Source organism: Gavia stellata, chromosome 9 (assembly GCF_030936135.1).
Source record: "Gavia stellata isolate bGavSte3 chromosome 9, bGavSte3.hap2, whole genome shotgun sequence".
Taxonomy (NCBI): Eukaryota; Metazoa; Chordata; class Aves; order Gaviiformes; family Gaviidae; genus Gavia; species Gavia stellata.
In genome coordinates, this window is record NC_082602.1 from 13,373,044 (window position 1) to 13,385,673 (window position 12,630).

Genomic DNA, 12,630 nt, shown 5'->3' on the forward strand with positions numbered 1-12,630 from the left:
AAATCCCAACAGAAATATCCTTCTGTGGTTTTGGAGTTTAACATAATAAATTTTTAATCAGACCTTATATATTCTTCCACACTTGTTCACTTTTGTTGCTATAGGATGTCACATTCTGTTAACCCGGAGGATCAATAAGGAGGCAAGCTTCTCCGACAGCTTGCAAACACTACCGTTTTCTTCACACTGTTTCTATTCAGCACTACTTCTGCCATAGATACACCCACATTTTTAAAGCTATTTATTTTCCTCCGAAATAGATACAAAATGCTGTAGCAAGGAGAGGGCACAATACTCCACTTATTTAAATTAAGCACGCAAAAATATCTCACCTTGTTTTGCCATATCACAAGCCAGACTTGATAAGTTACTTGGCTTTAGAGTTTGCCATGCATTCATCCCTCCGGACTGCAGCAGTCCCATCACATCAGATTCATCTGCAGTGCAGTCTTACCTGCAAACTGTGCCAGCAGCATTTGCTTCGCAACTGTGTGAAAAGTGAGGATAAACCACACGCTGATGACCCATCAAAAGGTCACTGAACCTGGCCCTGCTGTGAAATGCCACTATATACATCCAGGAAAAGATCCAGAGCACCAGAAATGCAGCAGTGATGGAAAACCTGCCATCTGCTACTCAGAGTATTTCAGTAGCTCCAGCAGCCTGAACAGTACCTTTGCACAGTTCTCAATGCTGAAGTCCCACTGCTTGCCTAAAGCATCAGTCTACAAAGATAAGGGTGATACAGCAAGCAGGGAGGGAGGAGAAGGGAAAATAAAGGTGAAAAACGTTTCTTTAACATGAGTCATACTCACTTTGACTGTGGCTTCAACTGTGTCTTGACAAACAATTAATGCTAGATTTTCACACTACCACTCATTTGGCAGAACATATTTAAGCCAATACAAAACATAGATCAGATTTCAAATTAGCAAGATGACCAATGAATCATATGATGAGAACGATAGCAAGTCTGTGCTGGCACCAGGCTTCAGCATGCCACCTGGTATTCCAGATTGCACTGATCCCCACCACCTGGTGCATTACAAAAAGCCTCTTCTGCAATACTGCAAGGCTTTCTGAGCAGCCCTCTTCGAGAGAGAACCCTTCTGTTTCCAAGGTCACCCACATTTCCAAGAAACAGCCTTGGAGAAAGGCTGCTTGGCTGGATCAGACCTTTATTTGCATCTCAGCACTGCAAGAACTGTACACCATTTTAGTCTGCTGACTGATGAGTGCTCCTGACACTGCACTCATTCTCATGACCAGGACTACTTTCTCAAGCCCATTCTGCTCATTGAGAGCAGCTATACTCCTCCCGGACACAATCCACAGCAAGCATCCCCACTCCAAAACAGCATGCATGCTTCTGCCCAAATCAGCTTCTCCTTGCTGCTTCAGTGCTACCATAACTTCACTGCATACAGCATCAAGCATCTATTCTCCACAAGAAAAGAAGTGAAGGTGGTCATTGTGCCCTCACAGGTCAACAGAGAAATAACCGTTATGGACCATCTGCTTTTCTCGCAGCTGGGGCCAGACCATGAACTAAAGCATACTCAAACATGCCCAGCGCACACCTTAGCAAGCCCTGCTGTTTGCCAAGTTGAGGGCATCTTGTGCTGTATCATCTGACCAAGAAACAGAACTTCTTAAATGTGAGCAGACAAATTTGCTACCCCAGAAACTACCCAGGAGATCTGTTGCTATATTTAGCTACAGATAATTTTGTAAGTCCAAACAGTAATGAAATGATGAACTGTACAGCGGAAGAGGTCAGATACCTGATCTATGTTGATGAGCAGAGGGGAATCATTCAAGGGTCCAGCCCAGTTTCCCCACAGAAACCTCACTTTTAGCAGGAACAAGTCACCACTATTGTTGCACACAGGCAGCTCTGCATTGCTATTTATGTTCTTAAGAACTGAGAGCAAAAAGCTTCAGGTGCGAGGGCTAAAGAAAAAAGAACAAGAGGCTGCAAGCCTTGGCCAGGGCTCCTCCAGGAGTGCTCACAGTGACACAGCAGACAGTACCTGATGCTCCAGCCCTTGCAACCCCCTAGGGACACACAGCCATCTGGACCCCACACTAGAACACGTCTCAGCAAGAAGCACCATCTACAAAATCAGCCCAGCCCAGCCACCCCCTAGCACTGCACATAGCAAGTACCAAAATTGATACAAAATTCCTAACAGCATCATCATACCTGGCTTAGAAAGCCTTTTTCTTACATTATCCGTTAGCTCCTAAGGAGGCTTCCAGCAACACCAGGGAATCAGCAGCATAAAGGAGCCTTCTCTCTTACCTGGTTTTATCACCATCCTCCAAGTGCAGCAGCTTTCATGACCATGCTCAACCTTTATATGCACCAATTTCAGCCACCCAACACTGAACACCTTTGATACTGAAACACCTGCAAAACAAGGTGTAGCAGATCAGTTATCTCTCACCTTAATCAGAAGAGCCTGTGTCTTATCTGTTAGACCACAGAGCCCTAGCAAATTTTCTGGGGTCTAGCTAGCATAATAGTGGGGAGGGGAGCCAAGGGACTGCCAGGGACACACAGAGCCTGGCTGTGTGAGGTGCAGTGCTGGCACCCAGCTGAGCTCCTTGGGCAAAAGAAGCACAAGAGAGCTAGAAGTGACTTGTAAAAAGATTGGTAGAAAGTCTGAGTGTATACTGGAAAACAAGAGATAAATGAACTAGAATAAAACCTGCCAAAATGGAGTTAAATCATTATGATTTTTTTAAAAAAACACACTGACGTTTTAATAGGATAAAGATATGTGGAATTACTGCTTTGTGTTTCACAGCTACAATGTTCTAAATCCAGTACCAGGAACACTAAGCACATTGTCATGCCATTGCTCTGTTTCCCCACCTTGGCAAAAGGAGATAATTTATGATCTCTCTGCTATTAGAGTAGCCTAGAGGCTTCTTACACTAACGTGAGTAAAAACTGTTGAGACTCTTAGAGTGGAGGTAGAATAAAAATGCAAAATACATTAACTCTCCATATTAGCTATGGCTGGAAGGAAAATAGGAGGCTCAGCAGACTAATCGCTTTACTCAGTATGGCAAATTATCCATTCCAAAAGGCAACTAGTGGCATGAAAATAATAAGTGAATGTTAGAGGGCATTAGCAGAGGTGCAAGAATTCCCTACCATTAACAGTGCTAGTTTATGCTTTTAAGTTTACAGCAAATTAGCCATACCTTTCTAAAGCTTATCAACACTTCTCTCACTAGAAATTAAACCTTGAACCCTAAAATATTGGCATCTCTGCCTTTTCATAATAACAAACCTTAAATGAGATAAACTAATACTTTTCTGTAGCGGTTAGGAAAACACTGATTCAAATCATGCAACAGTAGCTTCAAAGGCAAATGTCCACTTATCCTTGTGTCTCCTAATATATGTTCATTTGCTTCAACGAGAATATTAACATTCAAGAGCAGCCAGATCTGCTTCACCTGCTCCAATTTACCAGAGAGGCTGCTTTGGAGTCACAGCCGCAACCCCAGTCACACAGGCTGCCCTCAGCAGGACATGCTGTGCACATGTGGCTGGTGTACACTCCAGCCCACAGCACAGAGGTTTGTTCAGGGGCCCCATTCACATCAGCAAAGTGAAGGAGCAAGGAAGGCTCTCAGACAACATGTTATGGGTTTGAATGGAGTAAGTTACTTGACACTGTGAAACAGTCCAAGAGAAATCACGTCTGGGCTGGGGGAGCAAGAGGCTGAGTGGGTTCTGCTTTATATAATTACACATAGGTGAATGAAGGGCACATTTCCCTAATGAGCCCTTTTACCCCTATAACAGGATGAATTATGTCCAATATATACTCCAGTTCACTACTTGAGAAGATTAAAATGGCATCTTTTAGTTTTCCAGTAGTGAAAGGCTGGATCACTATCTTTCCCACTTGCAAAGCCTCTGGGACTAACAGGCATCACTCCATCTGGGAGACAAAAATCTGCCCTTCCAGCTGAGACCATAACCCACAAGTATTGATCAAATGTCCACCTCCCTTCCACATAATAGAATTTCCCGGTGAGCTAATTGTTTTTACTTCTTTCATCTCTGTAAATGAGGTCAATGGCAAGGGCAAAGAAGAGAGAATTAGCTCTAAGTGTTCTTGGCTTCAAAGCAAGAGGAGACAGAGCTTCCAGATTTTGGAGAGTGCCATACAGAGTTTACAAAGCACTGTGGGACCTTCCAAATATCTGAATTTAGAATTGCTTCAGCTTAGGATGAGGATTGCCTGCACTGCCCAAGGATTTATGCTTTCTACGTCTGCCGTTACAGTTTGGCAATGCCACTTGTGGGTCAATGACGGCCTTAATTCATGCTGTCCCTCCAACAGTGACCAGATCCTATCCACAGCTCCTAAAGCACTTTGCAAAAATGCATGAAGCTTCACAACAGACGTGGAGGCAGGCAAGTACCACAGTGCGTGTCAGTGCCTCATCCTCACGACCATCTGCCTGCAGTGGCAGAGCTGAACGGCACCTCCTGCTCTGCAGCCCCACATTGTGTGAGTGTAAGCAAGGCAAGGCGGAGTCATAACAATGCAAATTTGTGCATGCAGCTATACATCAACATCAGGTTTACAGAAAGGAAAACTGAACCACCGGCAAAGATGTGAATGACAGAATTAAAACCTCACTCTCAGGAGAAAAGTGGGTCCTTTGCCTTTCTCTCCCAAAGCAGCAATGATTCTCAAAGGTCTGGCCTTTAGCCCTCCTCACTTTTTTTTTCCCCCCACACATGGGCACATGTCCTAAATCAAGGCTTTCCCTTGTGCAATACTGCAGTTTCCTGTAGTATAAAAACCCTATAGGACCCATTAGTGTCTCAGCAAAATAATATTTTATAGCGTAGTTGTCACAGGCAGAACTGTTAACAAGTATCAGGAATGATGGCCTGAGACAGGCACCTGCAGACTTCTGCTAGTACAGGTGGGGAAGCAATTAATTTGCTGCTGAACTCCTTACAGAGTTATTTCCCATATTTTGGGAACAGCTAGAATTGAAAAGAAATCATGCTGCTAGTATATATAGCAAGAGCAAAACTTCCGTTCTCCAACAGAAAGAGTGAAAAAAACCCTCCTCAACTTTGTATACAGCACAATGAGCACATCCCATATTTTTTCATCTCTAAGTCCCAGCTCTATGAGACTAGCAACCTGAATGCTGGTTGCATGTGGTGAAGGCTCTGGCATGCTCAGGGCTATTGCAGCATCTGCTGTACAGCCCTCAGGTTATAACTGGTTCATAACTGCCCAAGTACAAGACAAGGCGGAGCAGTCAGAGCAGAGCCGAGGCTTTGGGAGGTGTCAGGTCAGTTATGGCCTCACCAGACCTTGCTCCTGCCAGTCTGCAAGGAGGATGCTAGCGCCAGCCACCGCCCCTGCAGGGCAGGTGGGAGGAGGGCTCTCACCTATGTTGGCAGCCAAATAGCCAACAGGTGGAAACACTTTTACTCTCTCCCAATCCGGGCAAGACAAAACTCAATGCTGGAAGTCTCAGCGGTTTGCTGTTCCTCCCTAAACACTAACGCTAAAGCTGTACAAATCAGTTTTGCATTCTGGAAAGATGGTTTTTAAGCCAAGCTCTGATTTCTGTGGAGTTTGCAGAGACCACCTCTCAAGAGGCAGAAAAGACCTAGCAGACGTTACTGCTCTCAAAACACATGCGGTACCCTGTCCTCAGGGACCAGCCCCCATTAACCAAAAGCTACAATACAAGCAAGGTCAATAGTAGCACAACATCCAACATTTGTAAATGGATTCTGCAAAGCAAAATTGTTATGGGATTCTTCCTAACACATCTACATATGTTTTCACCGCATTATTGCCACAAAGGACACCTTATAGAATATAAAACTACGCAAAAACATATGCAGCTCAACTCTGGGAGTAATTTTTGAAAGTCTGTTCCTTCCTGGATGCGAGCAAAGGTTATTATGTGTCTAGAATAGATATAGTCTAGACAGATGGAGCATCATGGGGGGAGGAGGACCAAACTCATGATCTGTTTGTTTCCTGAAGAGCCTGTTGTAATGAACTTTGTAAAAAGCCTTTTTGTAAATCCAAGTGAACTAAATTCCTTTGTATAGCACTGGGATAAACAACTTATTGACAATTAGATTTTTTTTTTAAATTACTTAAACGATGAATGTTGGAAACAGAAGAACAAGCAGGAAAAATCGGATAAAAAAATTTAAAAATACACACATTCCACTAGGCTGGAAATTAATTCTCTTCCAAAAAAAGGTTTTTAATTTGAATCATACAAGCAATCCCATCAAAGTCAGGGTTTTAATATTTTCAGGAATAAAGATCTCAATCTTTCTTTTCAAGCTATGACCGGTGTCAGATCACAGAATCATCTGTCAAGATCCTCAGTAATCCATCTCTTTCCCTGCGTTGATTACTGTCTGTAATGAACAATGTGCCCTAGAAACTATTGCATGATCTGAAGACCTCTGAATCTTTAGCAGCCTGCAGCCTTGTAAGATTTGCAGCCTCCCTTGACAATTTCTGAAAGAGCATACAACACTATGAACACATGCTGAAGACTTGCGCATAAAGGAGAATTCCTGTAACATAGTTGTGTTTTTGTCTGGCATCAGATATATATTATTTTAAAAGAAAAAAAATTGAAAACCACCAAAAACAAAGCAAGGAACTTATGACAGCCAAACCAGAGAAAGAGTAGACCTGAGATGACCTTAGCAGGCCTGATGAGACTGAAGTGATTTTCAGCAACAGACAATGTTGTTTTAACCTATCTTTGTTTGTATCACTTAACCCTGTTGTGGCACAAAAGCCATGTTCTTCCTCATGCACTGAAATGCCACATTTGGTGCAAATCCCAGAGGCCAAATATGAGCATGTTTCAGTTCAGTCCCAACTATAATATACCCACTTACTAGCCTGCTTCATCTCTGGCACAGTGGTTTTACCCCTTCCCCCATTCATATGGAAGGAGCTCCAGCAAGGCGGAGCAGCAGGTTCATGATCACTCTTTTAGCTCTTTCCCATGACACGGTGGTGGGCCTTCTGTAAGGTCTTACCGACTGCTTTTCTCATGGGGAAACAAGAAAAATATTTGTTGAGACAATTCAAAGAAAAAACCTACTGCAAACATACAATTTGTGTTTGAGTTAACTTTTGAGTTAGCCAGTCTCTACCTTGTTTTGCTTACATTCAGGCTATAATCTTCTCCTACATGAAAAAATCTTGGGAACTCCTTCACAGATATTATCCACAGATAATTTAAAATGAGGCTTCAACGGCAATCTGTTTATACCACAAAAGGTGAAATTAGTATACAGATGATACTGTAAATAATTCAACTAGTTTTTAACATTTAATTTCTATGGATCATAAGTTTGTTTCACAGTTCCTATGAAACCTGCCCTTAATAGTAAGTTAAAAATAATTACAATAGCATTCTTCAAACATCTGTGTTTGAATTGTGATTGCACTGAGCATGAGGGGCTGCGGCCACAGTTTAATGATGTAGTAAAAGCAAAAACTGGCTCAGTGAATTTGCCCCCTCCTCTGCCTCCCCATGAGTTTTTGCCAAAGCAGATGACACATTGAGTTGTGCCACATGGCAAACGGGAGCAGAGATTTGATCTGAGTCAAAAGTACCTCCCCCGTTTTTCCCTTTAGACACCACTGATGAAGGAAACTGGCAGCATTCACTTGGGATTGCTATCCAAATGCCCATGTCCTTAGACCATAGTCTGAAACTCTTGATTTTGCACCTAGGAAACCTGGCATTTAGCAACAGAAATTGAAAGCCAAAGAGCCAGTCGCTCCAGACCGCGTCTTCACAGATAAGCCACAGATAACTGCTAAGTTATCTTACTGCCAAGTAAGTTTTCAGTAAAACGGTCTTCCAGGGTAGGAATTTAAGAACCTCCAAAGTAGGCAAACATAACCCAGAGGAAAAAAAAAATAAAGACAAACTATACCCAGCACTATCTCGGGGGGAAAAAATGGATGAAGGAAAGTTGTGGGTAGCTCTTTATCTGATTTTATATGATCAGCATAGAAATGCTTTATCATCCCCTACAATATAAGCAACCCAACATTTTTAGTACTATATAGAAGCAAATATCTTTTTTGTACTAAAGAGAATTAATTTTAATCCATTTCCTCTGTTTCCTCCATTCAGGCAACTGCTTAATACATTGATCTTCCATGCATTTCCATTTTCTCCACCAATACATTTCTTATAATTGGAATGAGCTGCTCTATTAAGCTTCTTAATAGATTCTATGTTCTCAAAACCCAGTAACTTCAGGACAATACATTAAAATAGACAACAAATTAAGCTTGATGTTTGCGAATGAGAGGCTCCATCAACAGTGACCTTTAAAGCTACAGCAAGGATGCTGTTTAAAATTGGTTGCAGAGAAACCAGTGTCTAATATGTCTAATTGCATTAGTTTGTGTCAATGCTACAACACCTTGAGACTCTTTGCAAACAGTTTGTTGGTGGCCAGGAACAAATTACAGTCCTGATGTGAAGCAGCAATGGACATGTGCAGATGCCAATGAATTCACTTAGAGCTGTGGGTCCATAGCAATTGTGGAAAAAACAGGACCTCTGTATTCAGCTGCATCACCTAGCACAGACACAGCCTAGTTTGAGCAATGAAGTCAAGACTGGCCTTAGCTTTGTATATGCAAGCAACATGGAGCATTACACACAGCACAAAAGTATTTTGACAGTCTAACATAGTTATTTTAATTATATCAATTGAATCCAATAACTATGCCACAATATCACATTAACTTAGTTTGAAATACGATGGGAATGGAGGTTTTATTTGCAAACCATTACAAATATGTAATTCCATTTTAAAATAGCAAACGATATAAAATAATTCTCTCAAAGCTAGTTAGCCCTGATACGATTCCTACCTCCTCCCATAGCTATACAGCCAGGTACCTTCACATATGTTTTATACCACCTCTTAAGTCAGTCAGAGAGGACTTTTCCACCACAAGTAAAGAACAAGGTGACCTGACAAAGGTGTGGGGCCAAGTCTTGAACACAGGATGAGCGACTGCAGCCAGTGGATGGGGACGCCGAGACAGAGACTTTGCAAACCGCCAGAGCGAGTATTTGCCAGATACCCACCCCACAACCCAGCCTCTAGGACAAGGCATGAAACCTCATCTGCTCCAATGTATGTATCGCCAACTCCAGCTTGAAATCGCACTGAAGCAACACTAAGAGTTAGGAGGAATGAGGTCTAATCCTTGTAAAATTAATCCAGGTAGTTAATCCAAAATTGAAAATATTCTTCATCTAGCTTTATGCTTCCTAGGAAGGGTTTTATTTAAAAAGCCAGCTCCTAGCTGCTCTTCACCTAGCATTTGCCTTTGCTAACCACTTGCACAGGTAGTGCTGTGGGTAACAGACCCCCGTCAGCAACACGACTGCCCTCTTGATTGTACCCCATCACACCCTCGCATCTCATCCATTTTTAATTCTAATTCAAAACCACATATGGCCTGTTTCTTTGCAATTTCAGTTTCTCTCCCAAGTTACACATTTCTGAAGCCTCACAGGCTGAACCATTGCTGTTGAAATCCCCTTGCTTACAGGCAATTAGCATCCTCTCCTAGGTGAAATATGTTGGGATACAGTTCATTTTGCATTACCCCGCCTGAAAGACCCGTATGGTGCCTTCTAGTAGCAGATTACTTTTTTTTTTTTCCTTTAACATGGAAATCATTGTACAAAAGATTTTGTTTTTGTTACAGGTTTTCATGTTTGCCTAGGGCTTAATCACAAACAAGACTGCTAATTATTTGTACCTCCTGCAGCGCTGACTAGGTTTATCCAAGATAAGAACAGTTCAGCCCCTTGTTCCACCACCTGCCAGCACAAGACTGTTGCCAGTGATTCCCTCTGATAACTCAGGCTTTTTTTTGCAGTTGATGTGGAGGAGTAAATATTGTTTTTGTTTTCCTAGCAGGCAGCTTTACTTGGCGGCTGCAGTAAGGTACACAGCCTGCGGGGCAGGCTTTGGCCTCCTCTCTACCGAAGGCCCAGGCAAGAGGGGAGCGCGAGCTGCGGGCCCAGCCCAGTGGCGGGAAACGGGTTTCTGAGGAGGGGGGCACGCATTTGGGGGTTTAAGTAACTTTGGAGGTTCCTTAATGCAGTGCGAGGCCCTCGCTTTCTCCAAGGCCAGCAGCTTTCGCTGGCACGCAGCGGCTCTCCAGAGCAAACCTCCCTCAGCTGCAGTTCGGGGCTGCCAGTTGAACACTGCACCCAGCTCAGCCGCCTCAGCACTAACCACTGCCCTCTCTTGTCCCAGGGGCAAAACCAAAACATTCGATGTTAAAAACAGGCCAAAAGCACTATTAGAGGTCGCTATTACTACTAAACCCAAGGTTTTATTTAGTCTTTCTGGATGAAACCCAAATACCTTTGTTACCAGGACTCTGGTAACTCTCCTCACATACAGGATTAATGTCTCTCCCAGCCATGCAAGGGCTGTAGCGCAGTTGTCATTTTCAGACAAATACAGCACCAATTTCAACCTATATGTTGTGCAGTGCTCCCCTCACACCGGAGCAGAGGATTTACAGTGACCTACCCTGCAGCACTGTAAATCACAACCCAGGAACAATTGGCACATGCCCGGGCCCTGGCCAGGCTCTCCGCCACAGCGCCTGGGCGGTGCGAGGCCTCCTTGGGCCAAAGCAGGGCCAGGCTCTGCTGGCACGGTCGCTGAAGTGGTTCTCCCTCATCCATTTCCAAAATAAAGTCAGCACTGCAAGAGATTGCAAAACCTCTGCCTTTCTTTCAGCAGGGCTCACAAGACACACCAGCGCCTATCTACAACCCACTGCATATTAAACTTTTCTTTCTTTAAAAGAAATCAGTTAAATTCACAAGATTTTCTCTCCCTTTGAAAAGGGCTACCTAAAGAGTAAAAAAAGTGTAATCCAGAATAAGTATCTTGTATCGTCTTTGCAGGTGAAACATTTTCATGCCTGGTTGGCTCTCCGAGTGGTTCTCTCCACAAGGAAAACAAGACTGAAGTCCGCCATTTCCCCATTTTCATCTTTGGCAGAGCTATTATGAACAAACTACATCAAAGTTTTTTTTTGTTACATATAAATAGCAGATGTGAAACCTTAAGTCCAGCGTTGCAGTGGTAACTTCTCAGGTGCTCAAAAAAACATACAACTACCTGTCACACGTGAATACATGAAGATGCAAGCAACAGCACATAAAATGGAAGTTTACTCACAATCCCATAAACATGGGATTAATAGGAAACACTTCCTTGATGGTTTAGATTAGACCTAGCCTAGTGCAGTGTGACAGAAAAGGAAACAACCCTGCAGAACAAAGTCACGGTGGACTACCCTGCGCCACTCTCTAGGGCAAAAAAAAGCCAACAGCTTTGTTGTAAATCTCTCAAGGCAGCAGTTGTCTATTCAGCAAAGAATCTTCAATTATTTAAGCATAAATTGTGTTTTTATATTCACGTGACCTCAGCTGAATCTCACGGGGGGAAAAGTTACTGACAAATTAATTTGAGTCAGGCTTCAGCCTAATATCATGTAGGCAAAGACAGATGCGTTAGAATTTCAGTATCAGTAGACAGAACATTATGAGATTAAGAAAATCCTGAACTGCTAAACGTTCACAAAAAAGTCTACAAACCCATTCAGCAGAAAGCTTTTGTGTGAAGCAGCCTGATCCCACACAGAATCTTCCATCTGAGATAGCAAATATTACTACAGTGTAACAATAATAATAATGAATTTTGGCTTGATGATAAAGAGGGAAAACATTCAGGAAGGAGACCAAGAAATTACTGATGTTATCTGACCCACTCCCTGTTCGAAGATGAAGTATTAAAAATACGTGTATCGCAGTAACTATTTGATGCCATATATGGTATAACAAAAATAAATTCCCCTGCTCTTCCAACAAAATGATTGTTCAAAGCCTCTCGTCATGCCAAGAAAGATTTCAACTCTCAGTTAATTTAACAGGACTGAAACAATCTAGTACCGCTCCTCTCCATTCATCCTAAGAAAGTCTTAACACCGTATCATCAGACCAAGCTGGCTGGATGTAAGTAGATGTTCCCAAAGGAAGCAAGTTACCCCATCTGTGCTTACCTCACAGACAATCCCCAAGTAGTTACACACATTTGGGAAGGGTCTGACACTGCTTGCCCAGAAAGTTGCAGTCATTGAGGGATCTACTGACAGTCTCAGTGTGCCAAAACTGGTTAAGTAACAGAAGATCTGGATGAAACACTGTTTTGAAGATCTGCTTAGTATCTAGTGAGAAGTGGAAAAAACTGAGATGCTTTCATGCAGGACCATATGATCTAAGCACAGGAGCAAACTACTCTGGTGGCATCTGCTAGCACATCAAAGCTAGAGAATCCAAAACTCCTGCCCAGCAACAGCTGATCTTCATGCCTTTTAACAGAAGGCTTGCCAAGGGCAAAATTTAGGCAATAGCTCAAAGTACTACCAGCAGAGAAGCACATTCAGAGACATCCAGAGGAGCTCTCTCTCCCACACAAAACACTTACAAACAATATTCTGTAATTGACATTAA